At 40.5% G+C, this 22143-nt stretch overlaps 1 long non-coding RNA gene across 1 annotated transcript in view; it reads left to right on the top strand.

Annotated features, from left to right (window-relative positions):
- The window catches only part of LOC133550221 (uncharacterized), a 34812-nt gene extending 13958 nt beyond the window's left edge, over nucleotides 1-20854 (top strand). The window contains exon 2 of the long non-coding RNA XR_009806256.1: nucleotides 20518-20854. This is a non-coding gene — a long non-coding RNA (uncharacterized LOC133550221). The remainder of the gene's footprint in view (nucleotides 1-20517) is intronic.
- The last annotated feature ends 1289 nt before the right edge of the window (nucleotides 20855-22143 follow it).

The raw sequence follows: 22143 nt of genomic DNA, 5'->3' as shown, positions 1-22143 counted from the left end.
GAATTGGGGTTGAATCACCAAAAATGATTCCCGGGCGCTGCTACCGCTCACTGCTCACCTCACCTCCCAGGGGCTGAACAAGGGGATGGGTCAAAAGCAGAGGACAAATTTCACCACCTGCAATGAGGTGGCGACTTGTCCAGGGTGTACACCGCCTACCGCCCGAATGCAGCTGAGATAGGCTCCAGCGACCACCCGCCACCCCAAAAGGGACAAGCAGTAGAAAATGGATGGATGGGAAATTTCACCACACCTAGTCTGTGTGTGACAATCATTGGTTTTAACTTAACTTTAACTTATTTTTTGCAAAATCCATTTAATGGTTTTTAAAACCCTGATTTTGCCATACATGCTGTAGTAGTCTCTCTTTCTCGCACACCTATGGTTGCAGTGTAAGTACCATTAAAAAAATAGCTACTAAATCATTCAAAAGTTACTCACCAGTTACTCAGTACTTGAGTAGTTCTTCGGTGAATACTTACTGTTACTCAAGTACTTATTTGGATAGTTTTTACTTGAATAACACTACTTTAAATAACTTACTTAAGTTGCGGCTTGGCTCAGATGGAATAGCGACCGGCCAGAATCTTAGCTGAAATTACGCTTTTTTTTTTTTTTTAAATGTTGAATAACAAATTAGTTTTATTGTAGATCGGGGCATTGTGCTCATATTGTAGAGCGGCCGGCCAGAAACTTCAAGCCTCCCGGTACACTTCACCCTCCTTGCTGCCAGCAACACCCACACTGCTGTAAATGTACTATAAATGCAGATCATGGATTTTTCAATGTAAAGCGCTTTGAGTCACTTGAGAAAATGCACTATATATAGATATAATTCACTTACTTGAGCACAATTTCTGGCTACTCTACCCACCTCTGCTACAGACATGGCCTGTTCAGTTTGTAAAGATTTTTATGACAACAGTTTGACTCCGGAACAGAATATTTCTACTTGCATTATTTCCTACGGGATGGGATCGACCAGCATCCTAATAATAATAATAATAACGACTTGTCCAGGGTGTACCCCGCCTTCCGCCCGATTGTAGCTGAGATAGGCGCCAGCGCCCCCCGCGACCCCAAAAGGGAATAAGCGGTAGGAAATGGATGGATGGATATTAATATATTTTATTTGTAAAAAAGCACTTTACATTGAGCAAACAACCTCAAAGTGCTACAGTGTAGTAAAAAAAAGAAAGATAATAAAAATAAAAAATAAAACATCCGAATAGCTAGTATTAAATAGATGGATAGTTGGTAGAGTGGCCGTGCCAGCAACCTGAGGGTTCTTGGTTCAATCCCCACCTTCTACCAACCTCGTCACGCCTGTTGTGTCCTTGAGCAAGACACTTCACCCTTGCTCCTGATGGTTCGTGGTTAGGGCCTTGCATGGCAACTCCCGCCATCAGTGTGTGAATGTGTGTGTGTGTGGGTGAATGTGGAAATAGTGTCAAAGCGCTTTGAGTACCTTGAAGGTAGAAAAGCGCTATACAAGTATAACCCATTTACTTTATTGATTCCTTCAGGAGAATTCCTTCAGGAAAATTAAAATTCCAGCAGCAGTGTACAGAGTTGAGATCAATTTAAAAAGTAGAAAGTAAATAATGGGGGTTTAAATGGAAACAAAATAGAAAAATATTACAATAAGAATAAAAATAAAAAGCAACAATGGGAGTAAAAATATAACAGTAAAATAAGAATATAACAAGAGAAACTAGGCAGTAGTTACCATGTTATGAAAAAGTATGCATATATCTAAACATTTTTTTATTTTATTTTTAAAGGGTTTTAAGCCTTTTTTAAAAAGCATTCACAGTCTGTGGTGCCCTCAGGTGGTCAGGGAGAGCATTCCACAGACTGGGTGCGGTGGAGCAGAAAGCCCGGTCTCCCATGGTTCTTAGCTTTGTCCTCAGATGTTGGAGGAGGTTAGCCTGTCTGGAGCGGAGGTGTCGTGTGGAGGATATGGGAATGAGTAGTTCTTTGAGGTAGAGGGGGGCATTTCCATGGAGGCACTAGTGGGTTAGTATGGAGACTTTGCATTAACACCTGAGTGGACCAGGAAGCCAGTGAAGGGATTTGAGAATTGGTGTGATATGGTCGTATTTCCGCACTCTCATCAGGATCCTAGCAGCACTATTCTGTATGTATTGCAGCTTCTGGGTGTTCTTGCTGGGGATCCCGACAAGAAGTGCGTTGCAGTAGTCTAGCCTGGAGGAGACAAAGGAATGAATTGTGTTAGATCTCAAAGGGTCCACTGTATTTATTATAAATTACACATTGTGAAGAGAGGCCAACGCCTCCCCAAAAAGGGATGAAATCTGGGTGTTGTACAGGTGGTGTCAGAACAGCTAATCGGCCTCCCTCATATAAAATCATCTCCTTGTGCTTCCACTGTACACAGACTGTAAGCAGGAGGCTTACCCGGCCTTGACCCACTAGTGACGCACACAGCCTGACTGACCTCATGATGCTTCGGAAGACCCGACCACTCGCCACAGAAAATTTTGACTTTAAAACCACAATGAAGCTCAGTGAAAAACATGCACCTGGGGATAGGTTGATTTGCAACACTAAAATGGGCCCTGGTGTGTGAATGTGAGTGTGAATGTTGTCTGTCTATCTGTGTTGGCCCCGCGATGAGGTGGCAGCTTGTCCAGGGTGTACACCGACTTCCGCCCGAATGAATTTGAGATAGGCTCCAGCACCCCCAGCGAACCCGAAAGGGAAAAGCGGTAGAAAATGGATGGATGGATAGGTCACTACAGTATATGTGGTTATAGTGGTGCAGCGCTGCAAGTATACATATATTTTAGATTTACTCTTTCCACTTATCTCCATTTGGATGCAGGTGGTCAATACGGTTGTCTCACTACAGCATAGCGGCGTGTTTTTTTCTTCTTCCCAGCCATCATCTCTCTGTGAAGTTCCACAGAACTGTTTAAAAAAAAAATACCATAGTAGTGCGACTCACTGTTTTGCTTAACAATCAACTGGAAATACTTAAAGTGTAGCTCAAATTGACATTTCTGCTGCAGCCCCAGGTTCACATTTTCACACAAGACCGTTGTTTCCTCTCATCAATCACAGCATAATATCCTCTCCAACATGGATAATGTGGACACATGGTCAGCGTGGCTAATCTCTCAGCTCAGGTGCTGCCAACAGGACACACGAAGGCAGCCAAAGTGCTGACTCGGGGAGTGGTGAGTGGGTTAAAGAACAATCAGTGTGACTGACAGTGGGATTTGTTGCTGTGCCGGTGGCCTATTAACACACTCAATATGTTGCTTCGTAAATCGCTGCGCCGCCGTAATTTAGAATTTTTGTGACAATACACAACATCTTGTGGTAGCCCGATCCTAATGAGCACTTATGTACTTACACTGGGATTCCCACTGTGGAAAGAACACCACTTTTAAATAGCGGCTGCATGCCAGACCGGCAGACTGCGCCTGTGAATTAAATAACCATCCTTCAGCGACGTGTGACTGGTTGCCGTGGTGATGCCTGTAAAGCAGTCAAACACAACAACACGGGGATAATTCGATCGTCTCTGACCTGCAGAGTGCAGGATTGTGGAGAGAGGAGTGTGTGTCCTCCAATAAGGCCAATCACATTCAGGTATGCGGGAGTAGAAGCAGCGGAACAACATGTCTGCCCTGCATCTTGACACATCCCAATAATTTCACATCAATGGCATGTGGTGGGATTTATTTTCATCAGCACTATTCATTTGTTTTGTTTGAGTGTCAGATTAAAGGCCTATATACTGAAACCCACTACTACCGACCACGCAGTCTGGTAGTTTATATATCAATGATGAAATATATTGCAACACATGCCAATACGGCCTTTTTAGTTTACTAAATTTCAATTTTAAATTTCCCGCGGGTTTCTTCTTGAAAATGTCGCGGAATGATGACGCGTACGCGTGACGTCACGGATTGTCAGGAAATATTAGTGCTGCGCCACTCGTGTCTAAAAGCTGTCTGCTTTAACCACATAATTATACAGTATTTTGGACATCTGTGTTGCTGAACCTTTTGCAATTTGTTCATTTAATAATGGAGACTATAAAGAACAATGCTGGTGGTGGAAAGCGGTGTATTGCAGCTGTCTTTAGGATCGAGACACAACCCGTGTTTCTTTGTTTGTTGTGAAGTGGAGCGGTCAAGCGAACATGTTTTCTCTACGTCAACCAGCATGTTTTTGGATGGGGAAATTGTGATATATATCTTACCGGAGACATCATTGGATTATTCTTCGTCCTGCAGCAGCTGTTTAAAAGGCAGCTGTGAGCTTGGCTCCTCGGATTCTCTCTGAGACACTGCGTGTTCACCGCAGCCATCCGACCTCGAGGTATGACTTTACAATCTTTAAAATCTCACTAAAACACTATTAAAACAATAAGCAGATAAGAGATCTTCCAGAATTATCCTAGTAAATGTGTCTAATTACATCTGAAACGCTCACACTGCCGCGCCCGGAGCCGTCGCTTTTTTTTTTTTTTCTAGTTCTTCAATATCAATATTCTAATTCACAAATCTTTCATCCTCGCTCAAATTAATGGGGAAATTGTCGCTTTCTCGATCCGAATTTCTCTTACTGCTGGTGGCTCCCATTATAAACAATGTGAATATGTGTGGAGCCCTGCAACTCGTGACGTCACGCGCACATACTTCCGGTAAAGGCAAGGCTTTTCTATTAGCGACCAAAAGTTGCGAACTTTATCGTGGATGTTCTCTACTAAATCCTTTCAGCAAAAATATGGCAATGTCGCGAAATGATCAAGTATGACACATAGAATGGAGCTGCTATTCCCGTTTGAATAAGAAAATCTCATTTCAGTAGGCCTTTAAGCTGAGACAGGACACTGGGAATAATCTGTGACAGGAAAGAGATAGTGTGTGTATGGATATGATTGGAATTTAACTGGTGTCAATTAAATGCACACTGCATCAACAATCCATCCATCCATTTTCTACCAGTTGTCCCGTTCAAGGTCGTGGGGGGTTGCTGGAGCCTATCTAAGCTGCACTCTGGACAAGTCATCACCTCATCACAGGGCCAACACAGATATACAGACAACATTCACACTCACATTCACACACTAGGGCCAATTTATTGTTGCCAATCGACCTATCCCCAGGTGCATGTCTTTGGAGGTGGGAGGAAGCCGGAGTACCCGGAAGGAACCCACGCATTCACGGGGAGAACATGCAAACTCCACACAGAAAGATCCTGAGCCATAATTGAACCCAGGACTACTCAGGACCTTCGTATTGTGAGGTAGATGCACTAACCCAGTGCTTTTCAACCACTGTGCCGCAGCACAATAGTGTGCCGTGAGATACAGTTTGGTGTGCCATGGGAGATTATGTAATTTCAGCTAATTGGGTTGAAAATTGGTACATTTTAAGTCTAATTTATACTTCTTTTTGTGCCGTTGTGTGCACAATCCTTTCCATCCTTATCCTTTCCAACCTTTGTAACTGAGCTACTGTGTGGAAAATGTTCCCTTGTGGATCATTAAATTTTGTCTAAGTCTACGTCTAAAAATCGTTTTTGCAAGTTTAGGGAAGGCTTTGCAGAACGAAACTAAAACGGAACTGGCTACAAAGTAAACAAAAACAGAATGCTGGACGACAGCAAAGACTTACTGTGGAGCAAAGACGGCGTCCACAATGTACACGACATGACAATCAACAATGTCCTAAAAATGAAGGATAGCGTCCACACAACTAAAACTATCTTAATTGCTAACACAAAGCAGGTGCGGGGAATAGCACTCACAGGAAGACGTGAAGCTGCTAAACACCAACAAAAGAGGAAGGGCCACCGAAATAAGAGTGCAAGACAGGAACTTAAGCACTACACACTGGAAAACAACAACAAACTCAAAACAAGGCACAACGACCTGGTGGAGTTTCATTTTTTAACCTTTTCTGCTGGTGGTGTGCCTCCGTATGTTTTTTATTAAAAAAATGTGCCTTGGCTCAAAAAAGGTTGAAAAACACTGCACTAACCCATCTTCCACCGTCCTGCCCCACACTGCACCACTTCATACAAATGACCATTTTCACAACTGTTGTGAAGTGCTAATCAGCTGTCAAAACAGTTCAATAATGTTCTCTTAACCAGACATGTCAGCTGGTTTGGTCTACAATAGACCTTCACTGATTACATTTGGAGACAAGCCGAAAAACAGGTGCTTGACAATTCTAGAAATGTTAATGGACCGATAATCTGTTATATCCAGGAGGGCGATTAAAATATGTGGTTTTCGATGCAGTAATGGCTACTGTAGGTCAGCAAAATTCATAGTGTGGTATTATCTCAGACACAGACGCCTGCATCATACAGAGGGGGAAATAAATATGATCCCCTGCCCTTTTATTCAGAGTGGGAATCTTACAACAACTCACAATTCAATTCAACATGTTTCCACCTTAGTTTGTAACTGGGGTCAAAGAGCTCAATGGTCTGTTTTGACCACATTACACCACAAACCTTGTCTAAGACTGGTCCCGCATGACTTAATCCACTTGGATATCTGTTGACTCCAAGTACAACCGATTCTAGTGTCACTCTTTGCGGGTTAAGGAACCCCTGGACTTGACCCTGTTGTTCCCTCTGAATCTATAATAATTTCATCAAGTAAGTAGAACATTGTGGGGATGGTTTGCAGAAGGGTGTTTTGTTTTCAATCAATCAATCAATCAATGTTTACTTATATAGCCCTAAATCACTAGTGTCTCAAAGGGCAGCACAAACCACAACACGAACCACTACGACATCCTTGGTAGGCACACATAAGGACAAGGAAAACTCACACCCAGTGGGACGTCGGTTACAATGATGACTATGAGAACCTTGGAGAGGACGAAAGCAATGGATGTCGAGCGGGTCTAACATGATACTGTGAAAGTTCAATCCATAGTGGATCCAACACAGCCACGAGAGTCCAGTCCAAAGCGGATCCAACACAGCAGTGAGAGTCCCGTCCACAGCGGAGCCAGCAGGAAACCATCCCAAGCGGAGGCGGATCAGCAGCCAGGGATGTCCCAAGCCGATACACATCTTGGGTCCCGACTCTGGACGAGCGGTCCATCCTGGGTCCCGACTCTGGACAGCCAGTACGTCATCCATGGCCATCAGACCGGACCCCCTCCACAAGGGAGAGTAGATTGCAAAGTACAGTACATATTCCGTACAATTGACCACTAAATGGTAACACCCGAATAAGTTTTTCAACTTGTTTGAGTCAAGGTCCACGTAAATCAATTCATGGCATGTAACCCACTGCACATCGTAAGGTTCATAAGGGAATGTTTGAAAAAGTTTGATGTTGTCCTTACCGGTGTGAGTCCCCTAATATGTTTGTCCACAATGTGCGTTGTCTAGGCAAAATGATAGTTGCAGCCCATCTAAAGTCTCTCTGGGTCACAATATTTACAAGCCGACAGTTGCTTTCAGAACATTTAAACCCAGCCTGCAGCACCTGTCTCATCAAAGGACATTGATATTGGTGTAATTACACGTGCATCAACTTGAATGTTTGCAAGTCACAGGAATCTCACTGCCTTGCATTGTTGCTTCTCTGTAGCCATGATTACCTGTGTAAAGAACAAAAGCAAGCCTTTTCTTTGAATTAAGTCAATTCATCACATTTTTGGGGACAAATAACACTGTAAAAAAAAAAAAGGCAGTAGATTAATTTTGTAAAAATACTGACAGCTCAGTGACAAAAATAGAATAAAAATGGTTCCGTTTTTCAGATTACTGCAATGAACTGTAAAAACAACAACAGTAGATTTTATGGTAAAATAAACAAACTTGAAAGTACATTTGTCAGAATTTTACAGTTAAAATAACATTTGTGAAGCCGATTTGGGCACCTACATCAACTATATGATGTAACTGAGAAGCTGGACCGGACAAAAAAACAAACAAAAAAACCCAAAAAACATATCTACTATTTTGCATCCATCCACTTTCTACCGCTTATTCCCTTCGGGGTCGCGGGTACTATTTTTCAAATTATCGTAATTCACTGTAAAACTGTAAAAACAACAAACCTAGCTTTTGCTCCCAAAAAACCTGGCAGCAATATTACCAGAATTTTACTGTAAAAAAAAAATCAGTGGTAAATGTTTTTATTTTTTTAATTTTTCAGTATACTTTGTAAAAACAACAATCAAAGATTTTAAGCCTAACAACTGGCATAAAAAATAAGAGTGGCACCATTTTTTCCATTTACAGTAAAAACAACGACCGTTGATTTTACAGTAAAAACTCGCAGCTCCATCGACATAATTTCATTGTCCAAAAAAAAAAAGTGATCAATTTTTCCATTTACAAAAATGCACTGTGAAAACCGTGGCTGTAGATTTTACTTTAAAAAACTGTCAGCTCAGTCTTCAAAATACCACCGTAAAAACAACTAAATTACAAACCCTGTTTCCATATGAGTTGGGAAATTGTGTTAAATGTAAATATAAACGTAATACAATGATTTGCAAATCCTTTTAAACCCATATTCAGTTGAATATGCTACAAAGACAACATATTTGATGTTAAAACTGTAAAACATTTTTTTTCTTTGCAAATAATCATTAACTTTAGAATTTGATGCCAGCAACACATGACAAAGAAGTTGGGGAAGGTGGCAATAAATACTGATAAAGTTGAGGAATGCTCATCAAACACTTATATGGAACATTCCACAGGTGTGCAGGCTAATTGAGAACAGTTGGGTGCCATGATTAGGTATAAAAGCAGCTTCCATGAAATGCTAAGTAATTCACAAACAAGGATGGGGCGAGGGTCACCAATTTGTAAGAAAATTGTCGAACAGTTTTAGAACAAGATTTCTGAACGAGCAATTGCAAGGAATTTAGGGATTTTACCGTCTACGGTCCGTAAAATCATCAAAAGGTTCAGAGAATCTGGAGAAATCACTGCACGTAAGCAATGATATTACAGACCTTTGATCCCTCAGGCGATACTGCATCAAAAACCGACATACACATGTAAAGAATATCACCACATGGGCTCAGGAACACATCATAAAACCACTGTCAGTAACTACAGTTGGTCGCTACATCTGTAAGTGCAAGTTAAAACTCTACCATGCAAAGCGAAAGCCATTTATGAACAACACCCAGGAACGCCGCCGGCTTCTCTGGGCCCGAGATCATCTAAGATGGACTGATGCAAAGTGGAAAAGTGTTCTGTGGTTTGACGAGTTCACATTTCAAATTATATTTGGAAACTGTGGACGTGGTGTCCTCCGGAACAAAGAGGAAAATAATCATCTGGATTGTTATAGGCGCAAACTTCAAAAGCCAGGATCTGTGATGGTATGGGGGTGTATTAGTGCCCAAAGCATGGGTAACTTACACATCTGTGAAGGCACCATTAATGCAGTTTTGGAGCAACATATGTTGTCATCCAAGCAACATTATCATGGACGCCCCTGCTTATTTCAGCAAAAAAATGCCAAGCCACGTGTTACAACAGCATGGCTTCATAGTAAAAGAGTGCGGCTACTTTCCTGGCTTGCCTGCAGTCCAGATCTGTCTCCCATCGAAAATGTGTGGCTTATTATGAAGCATAAAATACGACAACAAGACCCCGGACTGTTGAACAACTTAAGCTGTATGTCAAGCAAGAATGGTAAATAATTCCACTTTCAAAGCTTCAACAATTAGTTTCCTCAGTTCCCAAACGTTTATTGAGTGTTGTTAAAAGAAAATGTCATGTAACACAGTGGTGAACCTGCCCTTTCCCAACTACTTTGGCACGTGTTGCAGCCATGAAATTTTAAATTAATTATTATTTGCAAAAAAAAACTAAGTTTATGAGTTTGAACATCAAATATCTTATCTTTGTAGTGCATTCAATTGAATATGGGTTGAAAAGGATTTGCAAATCATTGTATTCCGTTTATATTTATATCTAACACAATTTCCCAACTCATATGGAAACAGGGTTTGTATATTAAATCAATAAAACCAATCATAGATTTTACATTAAAAAAAGAAACTGACAGCTCAGTCCCCAAAATTTTATTGTAAAAATAATAGTAACTAAAATAATAGTTTTTAAGTTTAAAGTAATTTGGTGTAAAAACCACCGGACGGTAATATTCTGACGATTAATCACAAAATCTACAATAATTTTTTAAGTGTATTCATATTTAGATTTAAGATTTACAGGCATAGATTATTAAGAATATAAGGCGGACAGGCCTGGAATTGTGAGTCGGGACGTTTGGAGTAGAAAACATCTTATTATTGGTCATCATGTGGCAACAAAAAGTGTCTTTGCTCTTAGGCTGCTGTTTGGGGAAAATAAACCCGATGACTTCATGTGAGTCAGCCTCAGCTATAGCTTACAGTATTTCTATGACATGCAGGGTAAACACGCATCTCGGTCCATGTGACCATCAGAGAGCAAAGTCCTATATTTGTTTCTTACTGCTGCACTTTTTTCTTTTCATTACCTGTGCTCAATTCGCAGAACCTTTCCAGTCTCCTGAGTGAATTCGCACGCAAAACCGAATGAATTTGTGACACAATGGAGGGAAGTCTGTCGCACGCAGGCTTGTACGTCAAGACAAAGAAGAATGGAAGTCAGCTCAGGGAGCCAGAATGTGCTGGAAAAAAGTGGAGAAATGATAAAGTCGACGGCAGAAAATAATTTAGGGAACGTTTTTGAGCAGTAACTCTCTGCAGTGTGCACGCTAACAGGACACCCATCTTCCATTTGGTTTTAGACAAACCTAGTCTATTAATATCAGACAGACACCATGGAGAGGAAACATTTGCATGATTTGTTTTGGTCTTTCTCAGTTTTGTTTACCTCAACGTCCCAGTGCAGCCACAGTGCACACACAATAGACGAGTTTATCTCCAATCGTCAACAAGGTTGGACTTTATGAGCATGTTGTTCAGATTGGAATGTTAATGCATTGCGGTGGACTTCTCCTCCATTACCATCAGCTGCTCCATGCAGCTTGCAGTTTCAACCAAACTATAAACTTGAACATTTCTACGTTTTATGCAGTTCTCGGAACCGCAAAATAAATGTGCAGTATGTAGTACATTTTGTGTTTGTGCTCGGAGTGGAGTGGACTTGATGTATTTCTACAACAGTGGGCACACAATGATATGACTCCAGGTGCTGAAAATATGTTTTCCAGGAAGTGTTTGTATTTATATATAAAGCATTTTCCTGCTGGAGACACTGAATCATAGCACAAAAGAGACTAGAATCCATAAAAAGTTCAACCTGAAAACAACTTCATGTTTCTTGCATGCCCAGAAACAAAAGGCAGCAGTAGTGTAATATTATATGATCTGCAGTGTTCTGGACTAAATTATGGTGGTTTTTCTTGAGACAAAGATTATTTATGTATTTAATATTTGATTGCTTACATTATGTATTTGTCCACTGTTTTGAGTTCAGTTCAGAGAACAAGAAAATTGGGTAAAATTGCAAAGGTATGAAAAAGGGTAGGATTAAATAAGATCTGCTTCTTCCTAGTCCTTTTCGGACACTGTAATGAAACAACTGGAAATGTGTGATACATTACATTGTTCCGTATGCATGTTCGAAATAGACTGAAACTGAACTGAGCAGAACTATTTACATATGTTTTTCTGTTTTTTTTTTTGCATCCGGATTTGAAATGTACATCAAATACTGTACAAGGTGGCTAACAATGAAGCTAAAGTTAGTAATCTATTGCGTCCATAAAGCCTTCTAATAAAACATCCAAAAACCGCCAACAATACTCTATTTATATATCATAAGCTGAATATTAACAAAGTACTAACAATATTGTTACTATAAGCGCTAAAGCAGACAAACTACTTTTAGTGACGCCGTGATTATAGAGTGCTAACATCAGCATATGCAGCTATCGACATACTGAGCTGCTGCATCGCCCTGGAGTTGTTGAAAGTAAATTCTTGATCATAAATCATGCCTCTCACCTGGATGGTCAGAAGGTTGTGGCCATAAACCGAGAAGTTGGTCAACTTTGACAATCAACTTAGACCTGGAGATGGCGAGAAAGACACCAAAAGATGCTTGTTTGGATCACCTTTTTTTCTTTCAACCTGCTATGATTAATTCTTCATCCAAACAGAAAGATATAAACATCCCATCAGTCAGCCTCCCAGTGAGAGCAGACACTGTACTGGAGGTGAATGTTTTATTATGTATTTAATTAGTATTTCCTGTGTAGCACTTTGCAATAGTGCCGCATGATGCTTTGTGTTTCTCTAAAGCTGGATCTGTTTATTTAGCACACAACTTCGAAAACTTGTATCTCATCCTCCCTATATTCAGGCTCAAAAAAACGAGCTTCTAGATTATTGCTTTGCATCTCCTTTTTTCCTGCAACCTGCTATGATTCATTCTTCGTCTAAACCAGGGGTGTCAAACTCAAATACAGAGTGGGCCAAAATGTTAAACTGAACAAAGCCGCGGACCAAGGTTGAACAAATTAACCTTTTAATAGGGAACCAAACAAGTTTTGCATTAAATATTGAACAAGCAAGGCTTATATAACTTTAGTGACATGCAAAATCCAGTTTCAAATAATAAAAAAAATAATTTGAAAAAATATCAATGGCATATCAAATACAATTTAAATAAAAATGTAATGCCTTTTTTTCTATTTGCAATCTTCTGAGGTAAATATCAAATTTTTGCCACAGGCTAATAATACATTTGAAAATAAAATAATAATGAATGAACCAAACATTCAAGCCTTGAAGTAGCAAGAAGAAATGCATGAATAAAACGTTAATTATTGGTCAGTTTGCTGGAAGTTTCCCGGAAGAGTTAGTGCTGCATGGGGTTCTGGGTATTTGTTCTGTTGTGTTACGGTGCGGATGTTCACCTGAAATATGTTTGTCATTCTTGTTTGGTGTGGGTTCACAGTGTGGCGCATATTTGTAACAGTGCTAAAGTTGTTTATACGGTCACCCTCAGTGTGACCTGTATGGCTGTTGACCAAGTATGCCTTGCATTCAGTTGTGTGTGTGTGTAAAAGCCACAAATATTATGTGACACGCTGTTAGTATGGAGGAAAAGCGGACGTGATGACAGGTTGTAGAGAACGCTTAAGGCAGTGCCTTAAATGCACGCCCCCATTATAGTTGTCCAGGTGGAAATCGGTAGAAATTCGGGAGAATGGTTACCCCGGGAGATTTTCGGGAGGGGCACTGAACTTTAGTAGTCTTCCGGGAAAATTGGGAGGGTTGGCAAGTATGAGTATTAGCGGTGAATGCGGTGTTACAGCGGCACCGACGTTGTATAACACCGGCGGGCAGGCTTTAATGCTAAATTGATATTGCCTCGAGGGACAAATTAAATTACACGGCGGGCCAGATTTGGCCCGCGGGCCAGAGTTTGACACCCATGGTCTAAACGCAACGATATAAACATCCCATCAGTCAGCCTCACAGTGAGAGCAGACATTGTACTGTAGGTGAATATTTTATTTTGTACATAATTGGTATTTCCTGTTTAGCACTTGGCAATGGTGCTGCATGATGCTTAGTGTTTCTCTAAAGCTGGATCTGTTTATTTAGCACGCAGCTTCAAAAACTTGTATCTCATCCTCCTTATATCCAGGGTCAAAAATACAAGTTTCTGGATCATCATTTGTCCCAAAGTAGTTGCCGTTGTCTCTCATGAAGTGCTGTTTTTGTTGAAAGGAAAAGCGAATGTTGCGATGCATCTGTAAAATAAATACGCCGCTGTATGCTTAAAATGACCAAAATACGTACAGTAAATATTACACGTTATGAATGTACCTGCTACTTCAATACATATTTACTTACAGCATGTTTTTACAACTTTTATGGATGTTTTTCTTAGAGAGCTTTAAAGGCGGAATATTGACTCCTATTGGCTCCATTGTTAGTTGATTTTTTTGCTACTGTTTATTTTTACGATTTAAAATGCATCCATCCGTCTGTCCATTTTCTACCGCTTGTCCTAACCCCAGGTGCATGTCTTTGGAGGTGGGAGGAAGCCGGAGTACCCAAAAGAAACCCATGCAGTCACGGGGATTAAACCCAGGACCTTCTTATTGGGAGGCACATGCATTAACCCCTGTACACCATTATTTAGAATGCTTTTTTTTTTTTTTTTTTTTTTTTTTTAAAGGTAAAATAAATGGGTTCTTGTCTCCCCTTCAAGGTGTTGGCTTGAAAATGTATTCTTCCCATTTTCCAACTCATTGTAATGAAGAGGTAATTAACAATGAACAGGCACTCTGAAACACATTATGGGGTTGGTTGTCCCATTATTATTTTAATGGGAAAAGTTTTTTTGGGCAAAAAGGCAGACCTAAATTTGAAAATGTAACTGCAGTGTCAAGTTGAAAAATACATGAATGAATGCATCTTGAGAAGGGAACATGAACAAGATTAATAATAAAAATATTATTTAATTTAGGCCAGCCTGCTGAGAATGCAATATGCATAAGTGTATGTGACAAACAACACTAACTAGAATTTTTTGCGAGCATTAAGTCATTTGCCTTAATGCTCGCAAAAAATTAGTTAGGTCGATAATAACAATTTAAACTTTATCTTTCAATCAGTTACTTTTTTCATTCTAATTGTGTTAATTCATTCATTTTTTTTCACTTTGACATAAGAAAATTTATGTATTTCATGCAATTGCATATCTTTTAAAATTGTATATTATCAAACAGGCACCAAATATTATTTTATCGTACATTTCAAACATTTTTATTGCTGAAATAAAACAAAATACTTAAATATCTGCCTGACCTATGATTTCAAAGCAAGCAATACAATAATCAAATGCATAGCCAATAGTGTTAGAACTTCATGAGGCAATGACACATCTATATTCATGTGTTCACTGTTTCAAGCGTTCCCTTTGAGGGCAGTCATACTGCAACCTGGCCCTTAAAGGTCTACTGAAAGCCACTACTACCCACCATGCAGTCTGATAGTTTATATATCAATGATGAAATATTAACATTGCAACACATGCCAATCCGGCCTTTTTAGTTTATTAAATTGCAGTTTTAAATTTCCCGCGAAATGTAGTGTTGAAAACGTCGCGGTATGATGACTCGTATGCTGACGCGTGCGTTTGACGTCTCGGGTTGTAGCAGACATTATTTTCCAGCCCGATCCAAGCTATGAGTAGTCTGCTTTAATTGCATAATTAAACAGTATTCTGGACATCTGTGTTGCTGATTCTTTTGCAATTTGTTCAATTAATAATGGAGAAGTCAAAGTTGAAAGATGGAGGTGGGAAGCTTTTAGGCTTTAACCACACAAACACAGTCGGTGTTTCCTTGTTTAAAATTCCCGAAGATGAAGCTTTACTATGGATCAGAGCGGTCAACTGGCAGTTTTCGGTGAGAAAATTGTGATAATAAGTCAGCTCTTACCGAAGACATCAGCGGTGCTTCCGTCTTGCTGCTGCTGCGTGGCTTCACTCAGAGACTCTGGCGTTAACACACCCGTGGCCACACCCCTTGGACTTTTTGGTACTTTATAATCTCGCTAAAAGACTCGTAACACAATAGGCAGATAAGGGATTTTCCAGAATTGTCCTAGTAAATGTGTCTAACAACATCTGAATCACTCTCACTGCCCTCGCCTTTTTTTTTTTCCTAGTCCTTCACTCTAAATTTCCTCATCCACGAATCTTTCATCCTCGCTCAAATTGATAGGGAAAATGTTGTTTTCTCGGTCCGAATAGCTCTAGCTGCTGCTGGCTATGATTGTAAACAATGTGAGGATGTGAGGAGCCCTACAACCCGTGACGTCACGCACACATCGTCTGCTACTTTCGGTAAAGGAAGGGTTTTTATTAGCGACCAAAAGTTGCGAACTTTATTGTCGATGTTCTCTACTAAATCCTTTCAGCAAAAATATGTCAATATCGCAAAATGATCAAGTATGACACATAGAATTAACCTGCTATCCCCGTTTGAATAAGAAAATCTCATTTCAGTAGGCCTTTAATGAAAACGAGTTAGACACCCTTTTTTAAGAGGTAAAAACTGTTTTGTAGTAAACATTTTGTGTAAATGCCGAGATGACAAATACAGTGGAGATGAATGTTTTACACTTCCACACAAAAAAAGTCATCTCACCTCAGCGTGAGTCACCTTAATCCATCGAAGACTATACAGGTGAGCTCATGACCTGCTTTTGTAAATTTTCATACCACACCTTGGGAGACAACATCCACTAATGGCGGACAACCAACCCCGTTCAGCCCTCAATTTTCATACACCCACTTTTCGACTAAAATGTTCACATACCGTGTGGGTTGTCATTCGGCCAAACATTGCACGATACAAACTAATCAGTTTGTCTGCAAAACATTCCGTGGATGTGAATGCCCAAACAAATAATCTGAAAGTGACGGGGAAATCCCAAACAAGGTGATGATAAATGTTTATTTACCAATTGAATTTGTTATGTGAGTATTTAGTATTGTTTTCTTTATGGAAAACTATAATAATTTTTGATAAAATGTGTTTTGTGTTGGCTTCACGTTGGCAGAGGGGTTAGTGCGTCTGCCTCACAATACAAAGGTCCTGCAGTCCTGGGTTCAATCCCAAGATCGGGATCTTTCTGTGTGGAGTTTGCATGTTCTCTCCGTGACTGCGTGGGTTCCCTCCGGGTACTCCAGCTTCCTCCCACTTCCAAAGACATGCACCTGGGGATAGGTTGCTTGGCAACACTAAATTTGCCCTAGTGTGTGAGTGTGAATGTTGTTTGTCTGTCTATCTGTGTTGACCCTGTGCTGAGGTGGCAACTTGTCCAGGGCGTAAACCGCCTTCCGCCCGATTGTAGCTGAGATAGGCGCCAGCGCCCCCCGCAACTCCAAAAGGGAATAAGCGGTAGAAAATGGATGGCTGGATGGATGGTGTTTTGTGTTATAACATTTGTGTATGTTTTGACCAGATAACATAATTTACAAACATAGTTTCACATTAATAAAAAAGTTTTAAAAAATGTGCTTAATGTAATTACATTTTGGACTTCATAAGTAGTTTCCTGACTTTGTTTATTATTTACTGTCAAATGCTCTTATTTTTGTTTTCCACTTCCTGTTTTCATTCACCATTTGTCTAAGTGCCGGCTGCTTCACCTGTCCCTGGTTGCCAATAAGGATGTTTTTTTATTGTATTTATGTATTTACTGGTGTCTAGCACTTTGTGTTTCAACTTTCATGTGCATGAACAATGATTTATGAATAACGTTTGATTGATTTATTGACTTATATTACTTCAATTCTGGACTCGGCTTGATATTTTTGCTTTTCCCATCTCGCATGTTTTGCTCTTCGTGCGTTTCCCAGCTGCACATTTTTGTTTTTGTGTGTTATCTGTGTTTTTCCTGACAAAAAGGCCATCTTTCATGCACTTGCCTGTCTTCTCTGTGTCTTACGTTCCAGACATACACCAGAAGTTAACCCCTAGGGCCCAGAGGTGGGTAGTAACGCGCTACATTTACTCCGTTACATCTACTTGAGTAACTTTTGGGATGAATTGTACTTCTAAGAGTAGTTTTAATGCAACATACTTTTACTTTTACTTGAGTATATTTATAGAGAAGAAACGCTACTTTTACTCCGCTACATTTATCTTCATTCAGCTCGCTACTCGCTACTGATTTTTGTCGATCTGTTAATGCACACTTTTTCTGTTTTGGTTTTTCAGACAGACCTTCCAAGAAGGATCTATGGCATGCCTGCGTTTCACCAATCAAATACAGTCACTGGTGACGTTTGACTCCATTTCACCAATCAAACAGAGCCAGGCGGTCACATGATTAACTGCACATTTAAAAAAAAAATGTTAATAAACCTTTCTTTATAAATTTCAAGTAAGTACAAAAACAGTTCAAAACAGTATACAAATTGTACAAAACAGCACCAGGCGGTTGTAAATTCAAAGTAACTAAAATACAATGCCAAAAAAATAAATATATATAAAATAAACAAAGTTCTGCGATGAGGTGGCGACTTGTCCAAGGTGTCCGCCTTACGCCCGATTGTAGCTGAGATAGGCACCAGCGCCCCCTGCGGCCCCAAAGGGAATAAGCGGTAGGAAATGGATGGATGGAAATAAACAAAGTGCAAAGCCATAGGCTCACTCAATCCCAGTAAATCACTTAAATTTGGAACACAGCATCATCGTTTTCACAGCTTTTTGGTTGTTAGAGGTAGAGTGTTTTAATGTAAATAAATAAATAGGTTGTACTTGTATAGCGCTTTTCTGCCTTCAATGTACTCAAATCACTTTGACACTACTTCCACATTTACCCATTCACACACACATTCACACACTGATGGGGGGAGCTGCCATGCAAGGCGCCAACCAGAACCCATCAGAAGCAAGGGTGAAGCGGACATGACGAGGTTGGCACTGGGTGGGGATTGAACCAGAGACCCTCGGGTTGCGCACGGCCACTGTACCACTGCGCCACACCGTCCCTATGTATGTAGAGTTCTAAATCTTTTTTAAAGGCACAAAAAACAGGTTGGGAATTGAGAATCTTACATTTATGAATATAAAACTTAGCCAATAGTATAATGAGGTTGCAAAGGAAAAATTCATTTTCATTTTTTTTTTCAATACAGTGTAAAACCAAATATATAGTGAAGAGAATTACATTTATATAGCGCTTTTCTCTGGTGACTCAAAGCGCTTTTACATAGTGAGACCCAATATCTAAGTTACATTTAAACCAGTGTGGGTGGCACTGGGAGCAGGTGGGTAAAGTGTCTTGCCCAGGGACACACAGCAGTGACTAGGATGGCGGAAGTGGGGATCAAACCTGGGACCCTCAAGTTGCTGGCACGGCCACTCTACCAACCGAGCTCTACCGCCCCAATAAAAACAGTTGACACACACTTCTGACATGGCTGGCAGTAGTTTGCCACAAGTAGGTGTATGTGTTGTTGGGGACAAATACACATAATCATAAATGATCGTATTTCTGAGATTTAGTGTCTGTTCATCACCTGAGAAATATATCATTTAATATATATTATTGTTTTAGTTGCTTAGGAGATATTTCTGGCTCTGAATTTGTTCATTGCTATTTTTATGTTTTTGTGCATTACTTGTTGCCGTCATCATTAAACGAACAGGTTACTCATCAGTTACTCAGTACTTGAGTAGTTTTTTCACAACATACTTTTTACTTTTACTCAAGTAAATATTTGGGTGACTACTCCTTACTTTTACTTGAGTAATAAATCTCTAAAGTAACAGTACTCTTACTTGAGTACAATTTCTGTTAGGGCCCCAACTTAGCCAGGGGTGGCCTAAATCACAAACTAGATCCCACTTTCAAGCTTTTTGGACTTGATCTTGCTCTGCAGCAGTCATTTTAACACCAAACAAACGTATTTGTCATTCTCCCTAAACAAGAAAGTAGCCAAAAAGAAGTATGACCATCAACATTTTTATGCCTTTGCGGAGGTTTGTGCTTTACAAAGTGACATTCTGCTATTAATGGTAGGAAATGGTCATTTGAGTATTGCTAATATAAATATGATACACTGTCCACATGTGAACTGGTATTTTACCACACATAAAGCTGTAATTTAAGGGGCGGCATGGCGTAGTGGGTAGAGCGGCCGTGCCAGAAACCTGAGGGTTGCAGGTTTGCTTCCCACCTATTGACATCCAAATCGCTGCCGTTGTGTCCTTTGGCAGGACACTTCACCCTTGCCCCCGGTGCCGCTCACACTGGTGAATGAATGATGAATGAATGATTGGTGGTGGTCGGAGGGGCCGTAGGCGCAAACTGGCAGCCACGCTTCCGTCAGTCTACCCCAGGGCAGCTGTGGCTACAGATGTAGCTTACCACCACCAGGTGTGAATGAATGATGGGTTCCCACTTCTCTGTGAGCGCTTGGAGTATCTAACAATAGAAAAGCGCGATATAAATCCAATCCATTATTATTATTATTATTTAATAGGGGTAAAATATCTTCATCAGGCGACTCTTTCCTTGCGTCCATTCCTTCCAGCTCAATGGAGGCTTAATGTGAGTGTGGAAGAGTGGAAAATTTAATTAGGCTGCCAAGGGGCGTTTGTGTCACTTGGCACGAGCCACCCCCCACGTGCCCACGCCCACGCCCCCACCTACAACCACCACCACCACCACCGTCGGCCCTCCCCCGACTCTCCTCCTCATCCTCATCCTTTTGCCCCTGACTCACGTTTTGCATTTTATAAAATCTCATTTGCAAACTTGTTTGTATATTTTCATACCCCTAACGCTTTAGGGTATGACCCAAGGGGTCATGGGAGCAGTAAGAGGTCAACAATGTGGTGGAAAAGTGTGGCATCTTCTATTGTTATTTGTGTTATTTTCTATTTGGCATGGCTGCCCTCTAAAAGGACCCATAACATCCAGATGACATAAATTTGACTAACAAGTTCCCTTCATGTGTTTTTGTCTCAACTCACCACAGAACTTTCCTTCAGAAGGTTTTATCTTTGTCCATGTGATGTCAGATGAAAGAAAAATTGAGCTGTTTGGCCACAATACCCAGCAATATGTTTGGAGGAGAAAAGGAGAGGCCTTTAATCCCAGGACCACCAGACCTACCGTCAAGCATGGTGGTGGTAGCATTATGCTCTGGGCCTGTTTTGCTGCCAATGGAACAAGGGCTTTACAGAGAGAACTGTGACAATGAAATTGTCAGTGTCTGTGTGTTCATTCTTGCACCTGTGTCTTTTCCAACCTTGTAAAAATGCCGAAAATGGGAATTTCTCTTAAAGGCAAATAAAGTATCTATATTCCTTCAACCTTTTCTCAAGCACAACTCAACTCAACGCAAGGTACAATTCTAGCAATAAAACATCAATAGAAGAGGACGCAAAAAAATAAATACTAGCGGGTTACCTTGTTTTTTTTGGAAGTATTCGAGCGCCGGTGTCCACGTCGGAACTTGTGTCCTTTGTTGCGAGCATGAAACGGACCTAAACTTCCATGTTTATGATACAAACACTATTAAGCTCCATAATGTAACCACGAGTTTGTCCAAGAAGGAACCGCAAAAAGTAGTGAAAACTTGTACAACACAAAGTATTTAATAATTTTCCGCAGGTTCTGACTCTGATTCGGCTAATGTCTTCAGATTCTGTGCGAAAAAAATGTGATTTGGGATGAACACATAAGAATCAAATGTATTGCACGCGAGCCTGCATTCGCTCCAATGACGTCTCACGGTGATCGAAGAAAAAAATGTCTTGTGTTATCAGGAGAAGGTCTTGCCATGGCTTTGGATCTAAGATTTGTGACCTTTTCTTTGTGCATTTCTGCTGCTATTTGCCTGCTTGTGGCTCAACAGTAACAAGACACCATTACGTTTCCCTACGCTACGGAATGGCCCGAGGGTCAAAAGGGAGTCGGGACCATACTTGCCAACCTTCCTGATTTTCCAGCAAGAGTCCCTAATTTCAGTGCCCCTCCTGAAATTCTCCTAGGGCCAGCATTAACACGAATTTCTCCCGATTTCCACCCGGACAACAATATTGCTACACCATCTTTCACTGGGCGCCGTTTCGGGGTGGACGATAGTACGTTTACTCCTCGAAGTCAAGAGCGGCAATCAGAACAGAAGACAAAGAAGAGGCAGAAGACGAGATATTGTGTCTCCGACATGGCGAGTAAGGAGAGGAATTGTGATGTGTTTGTTGGGGGTAACACCCTTCACTTAACCCAGCAATGGGTCTACTAATGACCAGGTCGCTGAGCCGTGACAATCTGGTTCAGGGGTCGGGAACGGTTTTGGCTGAGAGAGCCATGAAAGCCAATTATTTCAAAATGTATTTCCGTGGGAGCCATATAATATTTTTTAACACTGAATACAACTAAATGCATGCATTTTTAAGACCAACATTTTACAACAACAGTATAATAAGTCTCTTATTCTTTTTAATAAAATTGTTATTCTAAAGCTAACCAATAATAACTATAATACTTCTTACCATTAAAAAAAAAGAAAAAAAAGCTGAATTTCCCCCAGGGATCAATAAAGTACTTTCTATTCAATTCTAATCTAATGCGACTTCTTTAACATGTGCAATAGAAA

Source organism: Nerophis ophidion, linkage group LG03 (assembly GCF_033978795.1).
Source record: "Nerophis ophidion isolate RoL-2023_Sa linkage group LG03, RoL_Noph_v1.0, whole genome shotgun sequence".
Lineage (NCBI taxonomy): Eukaryota > Metazoa > Chordata > Actinopteri > Syngnathiformes > Syngnathidae > Nerophis > Nerophis ophidion.
The sequence above is the reverse complement of the archived record's forward strand: the minus strand, read 5'-3'. Positions and strand labels throughout refer to the sequence as shown.